This window comes from Anomaloglossus baeobatrachus, chromosome 8, assembly GCF_048569485.1.
Source record: "Anomaloglossus baeobatrachus isolate aAnoBae1 chromosome 8, aAnoBae1.hap1, whole genome shotgun sequence".
In the NCBI taxonomy this organism is placed as follows: domain Eukaryota; kingdom Metazoa; phylum Chordata; class Amphibia; order Anura; family Aromobatidae; genus Anomaloglossus; species Anomaloglossus baeobatrachus.
Window position 1 is genome coordinate 126,185,760 of NC_134360.1, and position 14,610 is coordinate 126,200,369.

The 14,610-nt window shown below is 45.6% G+C and overlaps 1 protein-coding gene across 4 annotated transcripts in view; it reads right to left on the bottom strand.

Moving 5' to 3' along the window:
* Positions 1-14,610, bottom strand: part of LOC142249959 (P-selectin-like) — a 1,135,883-nt gene that overhangs the window by 17,214 nt on the left and 1,104,059 nt on the right. The gene's annotated exons all lie outside the window — the stretch shown is intronic.

Below are 14,610 nucleotides of genomic sequence, written 5' to 3' on the forward strand. Positions count from 1 at the left end.
CCTGAGTACAGTTCCTCCTGATTCTTTTGTACTGGTTTAGAGGGATATTCTGCAGCCATTTATTGTAATGTTCACTATTGTAGTCAATGTAGCTGTTGGCATCAACCTTTTTGAAATGGGTAGAGTGAATTCCGATATTCACACCCACCAAGAGATAGTCAAAAATCCAATACTGCAGCATGGTATAATCAATGGTCCAATCGCAACTCTTTGTGCACCTTCTAAACCTTTAGATCACATTGACAAACTGGTAGATGAAGTCTTTCTGCAGACAAACTCCACCAGTTGTAATTCAAATCCAGATGTTTCCCTTCCTTCCACGTCTAGGGGCACAGTGTTAACCACGGGAACACCACCAGCTCCAACTAATCCTGAAGAAACTAGAGCTCACTTAGCCAGGATTAGATTACAAATTGATAAAATCAGGAAAGAAAGAGCCCGACTGGAGTCAGAGTCCCCCCTACCGCCGGCTGGCATAAATCAGGAGATCGACTTCATTGATCTTCTAAACCTGTCTATCCATGAGGATCAAATTCCCCCTTCGCAGGTTTCCAGCATTACACCAGTCACTTCTCTGGGCACAGAGAAAATCATTATTGATAATACCAAAATGACCGCTCCACTTGTCCCTTTTCTCCCATCGGCCAAATTCCCAAAAACTAACCTAATAACGGATTTTTTAACCCCAAAACCATCTACCAAGAAAAGAAAAAGCACTATAGAGGAACAAGAGCAGGGCTCAAGTCTAAACAAAAAAGAAAAAAGGGCCATCTAAATACTACCATTATTAAAGGCGTTCCAGACTCCAACACCTCAGTATCTGCAGATTATTATAGTAATTCCACTAGGGACACCAATAATATTTTTAATCTTTCCAATTACACTCTTAGTGAAGCAGAAAATAGGGTACTTAATAAAGGTCTATCGTTTTGCCCCTCATTTAGATCCAAAGATTTTGATACTTTCTTGGATGTTCAAAGCTTCGTCAGGAGGCTGACACTAAAAAGGCATTTTTTACTCAAAGGTGAAAACACCCCTTCCATCACTACTGCTGAGAATACCCCATTTCTCCATGTGGCAGTCAAACCTAAATCCAGGTTCTATCCAACACAAAGTAAAGGGCATTTTTTAAAAACGTTTTGTGATTTGGTGTTGTCAGATCTCAAAGAAACCATTAATCAAAAAAGGAAAACTAAATACAATCTATCCTTTTGTGAAAGGGAAGCCCTGTCAACCTTAAAAAATAATAGTACCATAGTCATTAGAGCAGCCGACAAAGGGGGTGGAATTGTAATCCAAAACCGTACTGACTACCTAAAAGAGGCCCATCGGATTCTGTCAGACCCGATCTACTATAGAATTGCAGATAGAGTGGAATATGACCAGGCTATTGTTGCCTATAATATGCTCATCCACAAAGCAATTGAAAGTAACATCTTGAATCCCACTGAAAAGAGATTCCTGCAAATTAAAAATCCAATAATGGCATTTTTTTATCATCTACCCAAGATTCACAAAGACATCCAAAACCCCCCAGGTAGACCTATAATTGCGGGTATTGACTCTTTGACTTCCAATCTTGCTAACTATATAGATCTATTCCTGCAACCATATGTGGTAAGATTAAATAGCCACATTAGGGACTCTGCTCATCTCATAGAGAATATCAGTGATATTGTATGGAAAGATTCTTACGTGTTTGTAACCATAGATGTGGCCTCTTTATACTCAAATATACAGCATCATCTTGGCTTGTTCTGTATTTCCCTATTTCTGGAGAATGATGCTAATATTCCACTTATACAAAGGAGTTTCATTCTGGAAGGCATGAATTTTATTCTTCACAATAATTTTTTTACTTTTAATAATGTAATATACCATCAGCGACTCGGAACGGCCATGGGGTCGAAGGCTGCATGCTCCTATGCAAATTTGTTCATGGGGATTTTTGAAATGATTTTTATCACGGGTAGCCGGCACAAAGGGGGCATTGTCCTTTATAAAAGGTTCATAGACGACCTGTTCATTATCTGGGACAGCAGCTATTCTGACATCACAATTCTCCTTGATGACCTTAACAGCAATGATTGGGGTCTCAACTTCACTTCATCAGTATGCCATGATAGCATACACTTTTTAGATTTGGTCATTTTCCACCAGGACCACAAGATTTTCACCAAAACCCATTTCAAAAAGGTTGATGCCAACAGCTACATTGACTACAATAGTGAACATTACAATAAATGGCTGCAGAATATCCCTCTAAACCAGTACAAAAGAATCAGGAGGAACTGTACTCAGGACAATGATTTTAATGATCAGGTGGTTATATTGAAACAACGTTTTGAGGAAAAAGGATACCCCAAACCCCTTATCCGGAGGGCTTTTAAAGAATCCTCTAAACTAAAGCAAATAGACCTCATTAAGACCCGTTCAAGTTTGCCCCCCATTGAGCAAAGAAATGATAAAAGCACTCCCACCAATAATTGTGTTAGAAAAAAGGCCAAGCAGGATTTCAGCCTGAACCTTATCACTACCTTCAGTAGTGATAATAGGTCGATTAAAAATATCCTGGCCAAGCATTGGGAGATCCTACGGAATGACCCCATCCTGAGTCCTATACTTCCTCCCTCCCCGGGTGTGACATTCAGACGAGCACCCACCATCAAAAATATATTAGCACCCAGCAAATTAAGGTCTAAACCCACCTTAAAAAACTCTTTTTCAGCCCCAGTGGGTGTATTTAGATGCGGCTCCAGAAATTGCTTGTGTTGTAAAACCATTCACCATGGGAGAACTTCTTTTTGCGCATCCAATGGGAAGGAATCTTTTAAGATAAAAAATCATTTGACATGCCAATCAAATTTTGTTATCTATCTGGTTGATTGCATATGCGGCAAACAGTATGTGGGCAGAACGAGCCAAGCACTACACAACAGATTAAATTCGCATCGCCACAATATAAAAACGGGCTTCCTTTTACATGGCCTTTCTAAACATTGTGTTATACAGCATAATAAAAATCCTGATTTTAAAGTTACACCAATTGAACAGATTGACCCTGCTGTACACAATAGGGCTGAAACCCTCAGCAGAAAAGAGACTTTCTGGATTTATAAATTAAATACCCTGAAACCATTTGGCCTTAACGAAGTCTCCGATTTATTTTATTAATTTATTAATTCATAATTTATTATTTTACATCCATGTCAATGTGCTGTCTAATACCTTCATGTCTGTTGTTGGTGCTTTTTACTCTATTTAAAATCAGTGTTTTATGGTCTGTTTTAGTCTTTTTATAGCCCTGGCAATGCAAACCGCCCCTAGATATTTGTAATCCAAACCTACGGGTAAGATTTTTCATACTTTTATAATTTTAAAAATCGGTCATGGTGCAATTTTGTGAATAGCCACATTTCAATGTAAAAAGGGACAAACATCCTTTCTTATGAGTAAAGGGACTTTGTCCTCCACAGTGCCTTTGGCAAGCCATTTGTAATTTTTACATTTTTAACATATGTTTATGATTCGCTAGTTTCATTTTTCCAGCGTGTTTTTCGCTTCAATTTTAAAGTATTAATCTATTAATATTCAATACTTTCCCTTTTAAATAAATTCAAAAGATAATAATAATCGGTATTAATGAATCTTCATCTTTATATGTAATATATTTTATTTTTCTTAATATTTCCTAATATTTATAAACACATTCGGACCTTTTTTTTCTCCTGACTCCTCTCCTATATAGAAATGCCGGTATTTCCGTCAGCTTCATGTACTCCTCATCCCCGTATGATTTCCACCCTTTTTCTTTCTTTATCTTGGTGAAAAAAACCCATTTTTTTGGAGTGTTTTATTTCCATAAGTATTTTACCCCCATTTGGGATCCATCACTCTTCCCGACAATTGTATCAGTTTAATTATTAGCTACGAACACCCTCCACCTTTGCACAGTGTTTTCACTGGTATATTCACGCTCCACTCTGTGCCACTGAGCACTTTTCCTTGCGGTCTGAACTTTTCTCACCCCGGCAAGGTTATATCCCTTCCATGCGCTTGCACAGTTGATTTTTTCCCACGGTCTGAACTTATTTCACCCCGTCTCCACTGGCACTTGCTCCCTTCTATAGATGCGGTTTCTTTCCATTTCATGTCAGATCTTTTAACATCAGCCCCTTTTTGTGTCAAATTGTTCATTTTGATCCTTCCAAGCAGGAAAGCTTGATGCATCTAATGGATCTAACAAATTGTCACGTTTTGTACTTGCACAATTCTACAGTTCATATATACATGGAAATTTATTACATTTTCACATGTCTTAAGGGCGTTTGCCTTCATCAATTGATCTCTTTGTGCCACTTCATGTCATTCCATCCCCATTTCCACCAATCCAACCAGATACATTTGGAGGAATGGTTTGGTGGTTTAATCCCCATGCATACTAGTTTTTGGCCATAGGTTCGTACCTCTCCATTTCCATTTTAACCCCCCCCTTTTTTTTGTAGATCTTAAATTCTATATGTCAAAAATGGACCACGAAAGACTTGTTTTAAAAATTTTAAAAATGTATAGTTTTATTTTCATTTGCATGCAGTAATTTGTATTTTACAACTTTTTGTTGTTTTTAATTGTGGTTTTTTTCTGTATATTCTCCACGTGTCTATGAGTCATTGCCCTGAAGGCAGAGTGGGTGGATGACGTCATGGCTGTCAACGTGGCAGTCTTCATTCTCCTTTATAACACTTGACTGTTAGACAGCTGCATGATTTCTTTTTTCCCTGAGGAAGGAGACGGTTCCAGTCTCTGAAACGCGTTGGAAATGCTGTAATAAAAAAGAAACTTTATTAATCCTGCACCAGTGGTTTTTCAGCGCGGCTTAAACCCGTTTTCCTATTCATATATGATTTTTGCTGTTTCACGGGGCCGCTGCTTTCTAACCAAGCTGACACTCACATGCGATTTCAGGAGTTGTGACTGGCACAACCTGATCAGGTGAGTGTTACCATAACTTTCTGTCGTTTCTGGTTTATCGGATAAGACCCTATTTGCGCCTTCTGTCTCCCCACCTCTAGCACTTATATTGTTTTTCTGTTGTTGAGATAGCAGGTTTACTGTAGGGACTTCTGGGACATGGTGTAACATCTAGTGCGTACCATCCGCGTTCTCCTTGGTGCATGGTGAATTCCACTGAGTCTCCCATCTGTAAGTTTCTTCCTGGATGTCCTCTAGGCAAATGGGCTCTAACGTCCCTTCTGTTTACAAAGATACCTTCTTTCATGCCAGGTGCAACTATGAAACCATATCCACTCTTCAAGCTGAAGTCTTCCACAACTCCACGACAAAGTGGGCCTCTGACCTGTGATTTGGCTCTTCTTAAAGACCGTTTCTCTTCCAAGTCTCTGGCTGTTACTTCATCCTTCCTATTCGGAGATTGCTGTGCAGGGGAAAACTTTGTTCTGCTGCGGCGCCGTGTCTTGCGGGCTGGATTCTGCTGGGTTGCTACTTCACTGCTTGCAGGCTCCCAGGTGAGGTTTCTGGACAAATCTTCCTCAGCGGAGGGTGTCGGGCTCTCTTCATCCCAGCGGGAATATGGCAACATCTCTGGCTCTGGGCATGGATCCCCTGCTGATGGCTCCGGGGTCAGCTCCTCAGCCTTCTGTTCTCCTCTCCCCCTTAGTTCTTCTGAGCACTCCTGTTGTGGCAGCGCTGGGGATGGGTGTTCATCAGCCGGCCAGGGCAATGGACTTTTTGGCGTGGATATTGCCGGAATCCTCCTGGGGGTGTGCGGAGGGAGCAGATACCGGTCCACCATCTCCTGTGGGAACTGGGCCTCTAGGTCAGCCTTCAGCTTCCAGTATTCGGGGTCCTCCCCTAGCAGGGACTTCCTAGCAGGGACTTCCTTAGACTGGGGAGCGGTGTCTGCTCTGGCCTTGCAGGCCGGGGTAAACAGTGGTACAGTCTTGTCTTGGCGGGCCGCGCCTGACATGGCGGCGGCCTGGATCAGCGTCGCTGTCGCAGTCTCAATCAGGGTCGCAGCTGGAGTCTTAGCGGGCATCGCTACTGCGGCCGGTTCTTGGCGGGCCGGGCAGGGCATCGCTGCGGCGGCCTGAATTGGCGTCGCAGCTGCGATGGGATCTGTGCAGGCTGGACTGGGCGTCGCTGCAGCGATCTGGGCTTGGCGGGCCGCACCTGACGTGGCTGCGGCCTGGTTCAGCACCTCACTTGCGGCGCGGACGAGCGTCGCTGCTGCGGTGGGGTCTTGGCGGGCCGGGCCTAGCATGGCGGCGGCCTGGGTCAGCGTCACACCTGCGGCGTGGATGAGGGTCGCGGCGGCAGCCGGATCTTTGCGGGCCGGGCAGGGCATCGTTGCGGCGGCCTGGGCTTGGCGGGCCGCACCTGGCGTGGCTGCGGCCTGATTCAGCGTCGCCGTGCCGGGCGCCTCTTCAGGGACCGCGAGCGTGGCAGCAGGGGTCGGGGCACTCGCGCTGGCAGGGGCAACACTGGACTCACCCATCGGTGGCATCATCGGGGTCTGAGTCGTCGCCGCTCGGTCTGGCACTCGTCGCGTGGCTCTCCCCTCGTAGGCCTGAACCGCCGCAGCCATCTCCAGAAGCTCCGTGCGTCCCTCTCTGATCTGCTGCACGATCCTCGCCTCCAGTCGGTCACTGAACTGGGCAAGCTCCCGGGCCCACCAGGCAGCGGAACCCGGCTCTGGGCTCCTATCTTCAGACGCCATCTTCACCGCGTCGTCGCTGCTCTCCAGGTCTTCTCTCAGCAGCAGACTTCTGACTTCTTCTTGCAGCCGAAGTGCCAATTCCTTCACTTCCTGCAACTCCTTTCCCAGCAGCAGGCTTCTGGCTCCCTTTCTGTCCCGACGTCTCTGAACGCCTCCGCTCTCATCACTTGCGAGGTCAGGACTCTGCAGGGGATCTCTGGGTAGCCACACCTCTTCGTGGGCGGTAACTTCTCCCAGCGCGGGCTGCTGTTGTTTTTCAGCGCGCTTTTCATGGTGGCAATATGGCGGCGCTTCCAATTTTCCAAGCGGACCGCCCAGGCACATGGTCACCTGTCTGGACAGGTCTAGTCCTTATCCTGTTCGTGACGCCAGATGTGAAGCCCCGCAAGTATTGTGTCGGTGCATTACCTTCAGGGACTCCACATGGATGGAACAGTCTGGTCACAGGTAGGGAACCCTCTTCTAAGATTGTCGTGACGCCACTCTCAGAATTGCGGTCAGTGGAGACCGCCACTGCAGGTTAGGGGTGCCTGGGGCTGATGGTAGGTGCAGTCAGTTGTAGTAGCCTCCTGAGAGTGAGGCATGCCCCAGGGTCCCGTGTAGGTGTGTAGAACCACAAGGCGCAGAATAACTCAACACAAGCAGGATGTCTTTCAGGGGTTTTACTCACGGAAGGTGGCAGGGTGAGTAACCCGGGCGTAGCTGGGATGAACCAGGCTGGAACCAGGTGTCCTTCAGGCTGACTGATGAGGGTGGCTACCGACTCGCCTTCCTTAGCCCTTTACGTTTTGGGGTAACCCCGACTTTTAGTCCCTATGGGGGTCACCCAGGGAAGTTGCTGGCGCCTCTCTCCCCTTCTTTTTGGCCCGTTTGCTTGTAGCCTGGACCAGGACACTCCGTCTGCTTGCCTCCTGTGAACTATGGGCCCTAACTGTGGCTACGTGGCTGCGGACTCTGTAGTGTTGTCTTGGGGGTGTAAAGTGCCCCCTCATGCAGGTTTGGCAAAGGAAAGGTGAATCTATCCCTGCACTGGGACCTGCTACCCGTTTGGGCCTGGTTCTCCCTGACAGTCTCCTTACTTTCCACTCCGTTGCTCTCTCTTTAGCTGTGTGTGGATTTCGGGTAGCACTCCCAGGTGACCGTTCTCCCCCGTCGGTAGTCACTGCGCGGACGCTGTTAGACTGCCACAGCTCCAGGGTCTGCTCCTCACGTCTGCTTTCCCTGAGCTGCACACTAAACCGGCTCACTCGTGGGACCTGCACTGCTACTCCTGTCTGAGCTCCACTTCCATGCTCCTCACTCCTCCACACTCTGCTTCAGACTGCTCTTCTCCTCCTCCTTCCTCTTTTCCCTTTTGTGCCTGCCTACGCCACCTAGCAACCAGGCTCTCTACCACACCCCTTGAGTGGAGATGGAGGCTTCGCCCCCTCCACCCCTCGGGTGGAGGTGGAGGCTTCGCCCCCTCCTGGGATCCCCAGGGGTCCTCTCAAAGGTACATGTGTGAGACCTGATCACTATGCGCCTGTGTAGTCACACCTCGGTCAGCCTTCTGGATTACCTGTGTTGTACTGTCCCCAGCATGGGTGCAGTACTCAGTGGTGCCTGACCAGGTCAGGGGCGCCACATGCACATGCTGCATTTTTTTGACGCTGAGTTTTTGTGCGTTTTTACCGCGATTTGGTGCGTTTTTGGCTGCGTTTTGCTGCATTTTTGATCTCTGCGTTTTGTTGCGTTTTTCCAATGCATTGCATGGGGGGAAAGCGCAGAAAAATGAAGAAAAGTATTGACATGTCCATTTTTTTTTTAAGCTCAAAAACGCAGCTTAAAAAAAAAGTTGTGTGCAGACAGCAAAAATGAAAACTCATAGACATTGCTGGGGAAGCAAAGTCCTGCAGTTTTGAGGCCAAAAACGCACTCGAAAAATGCGCAAAAACGCCGCGAAAAACGCACTGTGTGAACTTACCCTTTGGCCCGTTTCACAAGTTAGTGAAAAACACTGACGTTCTTCACTGACGTGTAAAACACGCACATGTCTCTCCGTGTTCCGTGATTCACGGCACACGTGGGTTGTTCATGTGCAATCCATGATCCGTGATCCGTGATTGCATATGGACATTACTCACCTGCCTTCACTACTGCTGTCCATGGTGCTGAACTCCTCGGCTCTGCAGCGTCCGCCCACCTGTCTCTGCAGCTACTTCCGGGTCGGCTGTTCCTGCTTTCATGAATATTCATGAGCCAGGCAGGAGCTGCCAAGAGCGGAGGCTGCAGAGCGAATTGCAGGCAAGGTAAGTTGAAAATATTTAATATTTAATATGTCCGTGATTTTCTGGTATGTGTTTCATGGATCACACACGGATCACACCATAGTGTGGTCCGTGGGTCATCAGTGATGTCAGAAAAAAACTGACTTGTCTTCGTGCAGAAACACGGCCACAGGTGTACGCTGCACGGAGACACGTTCAGTGAAAAATCACTGATGTGAGAGCAGACCCATTGATTATAATGGGTCTGCGTATGTCCGTGATTCTGGTACGTATAAAAAAAGCACATACGTACCAGAATCACTGACGTGTGAAGGGGGCCTTAAAAGGGGCTGCACTCCCCTACACTTACATGCTAAGGGAGCCGACTAGCCAAGGGAACTAACGTCCTTGCAACTAGTCGCTGGCCTCATCAGCATATCATATGGTATGTTTGGAAATACTAGTATTCTACTAGATGCAGGGATTAGCAATATGCACACAGAACTGCTCATGGTTCTGGGTGCATATTGCACCGGACAGGTTCCCTTTAAAGAAAATTTTTGCTCATTATTAAAATGGAATATATTTTAATTATTTTGGTGTTTGCCTTTTATCTGAGGTCCTAAATTATAGACCCCAGTATGTTGGTTTTCTATCTTAATGTACATCTATTAATATTTGGGACTTTTTTTTTTATTATATTTATGGCTGTGTATTGAGTTTTTAGAAATTGTTTAATAATGTCATATCTTCAGTGTTGTACCACGAAATCATATAATAAAACATTTAGAAAAATGTGCAGAGGTTTATTCATTTTTGTGACATACTGTATTTACCAGGAAAGGGGCCCATGATGGGAGACATTAGTACAGGATGGCGGATATTACCACATAATGAAGGTGCAACACATGTCTTTATAAGAATTAGAATGCTACAAGGGCCCATAGATCTGACCAACATGCAGGGGGGAGGGGGGTGTTGTCAGGTCCACATTTTGCAGCAGGGCCCATTGTACTCCAATTACGCCACTGCTGATGAAGGTACTGATCCAGAGTTGGAGTTTGTACATATATTTTTCCTGGAACGATACAGTTATTTGGCCTACATTTTGGATTCTGGACACTGATTACGAGCAGCACCTACATCTCAACTTCATCCTATGATTTACTTAACATATTTATTGGAGTTGCTGGTTCATTTTTGCGCTTTAGAGGAAAAGCTGGTGTTAGGCTATGTGCGCACTAGAAAATGCCTTTTCTTAAGGAAAATCTGGATCCTCTTAAAGAATCCCGCACCCGCGGTAAAAAAACGCACTAAAACCGCAGCGAAGTCCGCATGCGGTTATACCGCGGTTTGCCGCGGACTTTCCGCGGATTTTCCGCAGATTGGTCCCTCCGGATTTTTACAATTATCTATGCAAAAACCGCAGGTACCTGCGGAAAAGAAGTGACATGCTCATTAATTCCACAGCGTAAAATCAGCGTGTAAATCCGCGGGCATAAAAATATGCAGTGTGCGCACAGCATTTTTTAAAACCCATAGGATTTGTTGGGGAATGAATGGAGCAATGTTAGGCTATGTGCCCACAGGGAAAGTGTCCTCTGGATATATCCGCAGGAAATTCCGCAGGAGCTCCCAGAAAACAGCAGCACAACTTTGTCTGTTTACATGGTGCGGTTTTATTGCGGAATGTCCTGTGGATATGCTGTGGGCATTCTCCATTGAGGATACAGTACCATGGCTTCGGCACTGCATCTTCAATGCAGAACAAGTGCTGGAGTGATTGGGGCATTCATACTTACCTCCATCACGCAGCACTTCACTTTCCGTCCGTGTCTGTCTGCACTGTGCAGGAGAAGGTGGGCGGGCCTGAACTAGCTCCGGCTGTCACATGACCGAAGCTCGTGCAGGCCCCGCCCACCTCCTGCTACCTGCTCCTGGCTCCACTGCGCTTCTCCCAGTGTCTTCTATCAAGGCAGGTAAGTATGCGATCATGCGGAAAAATCCGCAGGAATAATTCACATGCTGCAGATTTTTCCTCAGGGAAATCTGCATTATTTCCGCTGCGGAAAAAAACGCAGCATGGGCACAGCAGTTCCAAAATGCCATAGAAATGGCTGGGGACTTGCTGTACTGCGGATTTTTGAAAAATCCTCGAAATTTTTGCAAAAAAATAGTGGCAAATTACGCAAATTTTCCGCAACTTGGGCACACAGCCTAAGGCCCCCTTCACACGTCCGTGATACACGTGCGTGTTTGGTCCGTTTCCGTATATACCGGAGACACGGCCAAACGTGCACCAATGTTAATCTATGATTGTGGTCACACGTCCGTTATTTCATTATGTCCGTGTGTGCGTGTCCGTGATCCGTATGTGTTTGCGTTTGGCACGGATGCATGTCCGTTATCTGCACGGAGCACGCACACGTGGACACAATGAAAGTCTATGGGTATGTGCACACACGTTAGTAAACACGTATGCATATACCTATAGTCCGTGTCCGTTTGGTGTTTTTATTTCTAGTGATGTCGGCTATTCTTTCTATTTCTGTGTATGTCGGTCAATCTCCCTGAGTCCGTCGGTCAGTCTCTCTGTCTCTCTGTCGGTCTCTCTGTCTGTCTGTCCCTCTCTCACAGTCTGTCGGTCAGTTTCCCCCCCTCTCTCATACTTACCGTTCCCCGATCTCCGGCGCAGCGCTGCACGGCATTCACACTGCTGCGGCGGCTTTTACTATTTTGAAAAAGCCGGCCGCCCATTAAACAATCTCGTATTCCCTGCTTTCCCCGCCCACCGGCGCCTATGATTGGTTACAGTGAGACACGCCCCCACGCTGAGTGACAGGTGTCACACTGCACCCAATCACAGCAGCCGGTGGGCGTGTCTATACTGTGCAGTAAAATAAATAAATAATTAAAAAAAAACGGCGTGCGGTTCCCCCCAATTTTAATGCCAGCCAGATAAAGCCATACGGCTGAAGGCTGGTATTCTCAGGATGGGGAGCTCCACGTTATGGGGAGCCCCCCACCCTAACAATATCAGTCAGCAGCCGCCCAGAATTGCCGCATACATTATATGCGACAGTTCTGGGGCTGTACCCGGCTCTTCCCGATTTGCCCTGGTGCCGTTGGCAAATCGGGGTAATAAGGAGTTATTGGCAGCCCATAGCTGCCAATAAGTCCTAGATTAATCATGTCAGGCGTCTATGAGACACCTTCCATGATTAATCTGTAAGTTACAGTAAAAAAACACACACACCCGAAAAAATCCTTTATTTGAAATAAAAAACACACACAAATTCCCTCATTACCAATTTATTAACCCCGACAAACCCTCCATGTCCGGCGTACTCCACGGACCTCCAGCGTCGCGTCCAGCTCTGCTGCATGGAGGTGACAGGAGCAGCAGAAGACACCGCCGCTCCGGTCACCTCCACACAGCAAATGAGATGAGTAGCGCGATCAGCTGCTGTCAGTCAGGTAACTCGCGGCCACCGCTGGATCCAGCGGTGGCCGCGGGTAACCTCAGTGCACACAAACACGGCTAGCATACGCAATTCACACAGGTGCCACACGGACCATAAAAACGGACACAAAAACGGGACACGGACCCGAAAAACGGCCCGTAACACACGTGCGTGTTTTTCACGGACGTGTGAAGGGGGCCTAAGACACATTTTTTGCAGCAAATCCGCGGAAAAATACGCGGTAAGTCCGTAGCGTGCGCACAGGGCTTTACACTCTTCCTAATGCCTCATTCAGATGTTGGCATTTCATGTGCCCTTTCCATCTGTCTTTTTCTAGACAGAATATTTACCCATTGTAGTCTATGGGGCTGCGTACATGTCAGAAAGGCTTGGGAGCCTAAATCGGGTATACGGGCCACATGACAATATAGAACGGAGGGAGTGAAACAGTTAAAGTCTGTAAAGGGGTCAGATGCAGGTCAATACAGTTGAATGTGCAGGGTTCTGGATTGGAGGGGAAAGGAAGGGGGCAGGGTTATGGGGAGGATGAAAGGTAAGGGAGGGGGTTGGTACATAATACAATGTTGAGTGGTATATCTGTTCATATACCTGTTATTGACATATACTGTATATCATGGGTTTACTGTGCTATGTTCACCATGTTTCTTTTTATTCATAGTTTACCAGCCATATTAGACACAAGCAAACGCAAATGACGTCATTAGTAAATCATTCTTATTTCTTCTATCTCTGTTTTTATGGGAGCAATCCAACTAGCAAACCAAAATAGTAAGATCAATATATTACAGTCAGAAAAATATTAACTAAATGTAATGTCATTCAATAGCCAGAAGGTGGCAGTATCAGCTCGAAGGAAAATGCAACTGACCACAATAATTCCCCAGTGTGTGGATCAAATGTAATGGCAGTGCCTCCCAAAGAGCATAATGCAGGTGATGTTAAATATAAGAGGTGAGGGAAGACTCGCGGTCCGAGGTCACAGACACTTGTTTCTCTTGAGGTGACTTGAGCCTTTTCAGCACTACTGCCTATATTTTGTTATATTTAACATCACCCGCATTATGCTCTTTGGGCGGCACTGCCATTACATTTGTTCCACACACTGGGGAATTATTGTGTTCAGTTGAATTTTCCTTCGGGCTGATACTGCCACCTTGTGGCTATTGCCTGACATTACATTTAGTTAATATTTTTTCTGACTTTAATATATTGGTCTTATTATTTAGGTTTGATATTTTGATAACTATACTCTGTAGTGTCATTCTATATACGGGTTTTTTTTGCCAATTTTTTACCTCATGGGAATTGCCATTTTGCACAAAAAATATTTATTCATTATTTATCATATTATTACATTTATAATATATTGGTTACATTTTTTTTGGCATCGGCAGCACTTATGTAATGATATATCCTTGTATGTATTTTATTTATTGTGATACCTCAATCGTGACTCTGGTCCCTTTCTTGTCATTGTAGTATTTTATTGTTTTTATATTTGGTCTTTAATAAGATGATTGATTTTATATTGTTGCACCTTATGCTTTATTTATGAGAATTTATCGCAACTTCTCATATGGTTTTGAATGCTATCAATACATGTATCACAGGGCATGTGTTATTTTATTGCCTTTTAATGACAATTTACATGAGACAGAGTATTTTCTAATTTGCACTACTGATTTCACAACTACTATACTGCATATCTGCACTATACTAATAATAGTATACCTGCAACGGAAAGCAAGATTCAGTGTAAACTCCATTGCTCGACAGTGTTAAGCACTGTGGGAACCTGTCATCTTATTTGTGCAACCAGGACCAAGTGCAACATTAACAGGATTCTCCGGTATTGCCGGTGAGTGCGCGTGATCACATGACCGCAAATATGCAATTTGCATACTTCCAGGCACATTCTGACTTGATGTACATGGCTTTTCTCAGTACAAGTGAACTGAGAGCATCTAGGCACGCCTTGCTAGCACGTGACTTTATGTAAATCTCATAGATTTGGTTACTGGCTGCAGTACCGATGAATTTTTACAGCAAGTACACCTCACGCTCTCAAGATTCAAAAGACTGCAGTCACTTAGACTTTTTTCAGAAGACTGGACAACCCTTTCAAATAGAACCTGCCACCTCC